This window comes from Hevea brasiliensis, chromosome 15 (genome assembly GCF_030052815.1).
Source record: "Hevea brasiliensis isolate MT/VB/25A 57/8 chromosome 15, ASM3005281v1, whole genome shotgun sequence".
NCBI lineage: Eukaryota > Viridiplantae > Streptophyta > Magnoliopsida > Malpighiales > Euphorbiaceae > Hevea > Hevea brasiliensis.
Genome location: NC_079507.1, coordinates 53,392,406 through 53,395,278, shown reverse-complemented (window position 1 = coordinate 53,395,278; position 2,873 = coordinate 53,392,406). Strand labels below are relative to the sequence as shown.

The window sequence follows — 2,873 nt, the reverse complement described above, 5'->3', positions numbered from 1 at the left end:
AAATTGCGCATAACTTGTCGCATAACTTATGCAGATCTGCATAAGGAGAAGAAACACTGTTCCAATACCTGCCGAATTGTGCATAAGGAGAGTGCATAGCTTATGCAGATTCACGCCCCCCTTATGCAATCTCAAGGAATTGTGCATAACCTATGCGCCTGGTCATGCAGTTTTGCATAAGTGAACCAGAAACCAGCCGAAACTTGTATAAGGGACTGCATGACTTATGCAGTCCACTTATGCAGTCCCACAAAGACTTCATTAATGAGCTAGCAGAAGATTCCCTCAGAAAATCTCACCTCAAACATACCATTTTAGGGCTCCATGTCAAAAAAAACTATAAAAAGGACCCTTATCTCATTTTAGAAGGGGAGGAAAAAGAAAGGAAGAAAAGGGAAAGGAGTAGGCAGCAGCTGAAGAGTCAAAATCACCTTCCACACAATTTCCAACTAGATTTGGAGATTTCTTTCTTTTCTTACATTTTTCCTACATTTCTAGTGTTGAGCTTTTTGTTTCTTAGTTTAGATTAAAGCTTTATTTCCATATAAACTCAGAATATCTTGTAAATATTATGGATAGTGAGTAGTTTTATTTGATTCTGGAGTAAGGGTTGCAATATTTGAGATATTTTGTGGATTTTGATTGGGTAATCCATATTTTGTGGTCTTAATGAGTTTTATTCATTTCTTGTGTGCTTAATGACATGCTTAGTATAGGATCCCATTAAGTGATGTTCTTAATCCATGGTTGAGGCACCGAAAGGAGAAGGCCTTGTGATAGATAATCAAGAAATTGGACTTAATTAACTTAGATCTAGAAATAGACTAAGGGTTAAGAGGATTTACAAATTAATTAAAGAACTTAATGGGTCTTAATTAACTCTAACTCCATGAAAGTAGGATTAGATTGATTAAGGCACTCTTTGTCTCACTCGAAAGGGTATTCAAAGGATTTAAGAATTAATCTCCTTAAAACCCGTAAGTTCCACAAGATTGGATAACCAATTTAAAATCCCAAAATAGCTTTAATATGAAATCCCGAACTTCGGAATCGCCTTTTTATCATTGTTAATTTCTAATCAAATTTAATTGCTTACCATTTTGAGTATTGCCATATTTGAATTTGCTTATTTTAATTTGATGCAAATTTAGTTAAATCATTACATGGTTGAATAGATTATTGATTTTGCACATATAGATTTCATACTCCAATACCCATCAATTCATTGCTTTAATTTCAAAAATAGTTCAATTTAGTCAACTTTTTATATAAAAAATTCAATCATTAACACAACTCCTCGTGGGAACGATATCTTTTCTATATTACTTGTACGACTCGTGCACTTGCGGTTGGGCCACATCAAGTTTTTGGCACCGTTGCCGGGGAGTTGTTTGTTTAAGATTGAATTCTTGATTATTTTAGTTGTTTATAGTTTTATCTTTGTTATCTTTTCATTTTGTGTTTGTTTGTTCTTTTTCAGGTACACTTAATCTTTTATGAGAAGAGCTAGAAGCACAAGTGACACATCCTTATTGTTTAATCCTGAAATTGAGAAATTTTGTAAAGCCAACAAGAAAGAAACCAGAAAAAGAAAAGAAGCATTGAGAGAAACTGAATTAGAAGCAGACATGGCTGATGAAAGAATTAGAATTGGTGGCGGTAATGCTGGAAATGGTCGAAACAATGAAAATGTCGCCCAAGGTGAAGAGATTATAAATGCTAATGTGCCTAGGGGAAGTATGATGGATCATGCTTTTCCTCGTTTTGACGACTTGAGAGAGAGTATAGCAAGACCAAGAATTGATGCAAATAGTTACAAGATGGATTTTGGAGTACTACAAATGATTCAAAATTCTCAATTTGGGGGACATCCTTCTGAAAATCCACACACACATCTAAAGAAGTTTGCTATGATTTGTGACATGCAAAAACAACCAGGAGTGTCTGATGATACAGCAAGATTAAAGCTATTCCCGTTCTCTTTGAAAGATAGAGCATTGGATTGGCTTGATTCTTTACCTCACAACTCCATCACAAATTGGGAGCAACTCACTGATGCATTTCTTGCACAATATTTTCCACCTGGAAAAACTCAAGAGTTGAGGAATCAAATGACAGCTTTCAGACCAAGAGAAGATGAAACTCTCTATGAATCATGGATGAGATGGAAAGAATTAGAGAGACAATGCCCACATCATGCCATTCCAAAATGGATGATAAATCAGAATTTTTACACAAATGTCACTCCTGCAATTAGAGGGATTATTGATACACAAACAGGAGGAGAATTTATTATGAAGCATGAAGATGAAGCTTATGAGCTATTGGAGAAAATTACAAAGAATACTCATCTTTGGAGTAGTCCAAGAGGACCAGCTCCAACTCAAAGGAGGCAAGCTGCTGGAATGTATGACCTTGATCTGTTCAACATGATTAATGCAAAGTTTGATGCACTTACAAATGTTTTAGCTAAGAAGATGGAAGATTTAAGTATGTTGGTTAGTTCATCATCATCATCTGGAAGTTCACAACAAGTGGCTTATGCAGAAGGAACTACCAGCTGTGGAGTAGACTATGGAGAGCAAGCTGCATATGTTGGTAATTATGGAAACAAACAAATGGGGAATTCTTACTCTCAAACTTATAATCCAACTTGGAGGAATCATCCCAACTTTTCATGGGGAAATCAGCAAAGTCAAGTTCCAAATTAGAATTTTCAACCACAACAGCAAAAAGGAATTCCATATCAGCAAAATAGGCAACCATTGCCTAATTTTCAGCAGAAAAATATGAATCCTCCACCAAAACAGCAAGAACAAAATTCCACTACAGAAGCTTTATTACAACAGATTCTTGCTAATCAAACTAAGCAT

General features: G+C 35.4%; 1 non-coding gene across 1 annotated transcript; it reads right to left on the bottom strand.

Moving 5' to 3' along the window:
* Positions 1 to 2,095: 2,095 nt before the first annotated feature.
* LOC131174179 (small nucleolar RNA R71) lies at positions 2,096 to 2,203 on the bottom strand. The gene has a single exon (XR_009144427.1). It is a non-coding gene; the product is annotated as a small nucleolar RNA R71 (small nucleolar RNA).
* Positions 2,204 to 2,873: the final 670 nt, after the last annotated feature.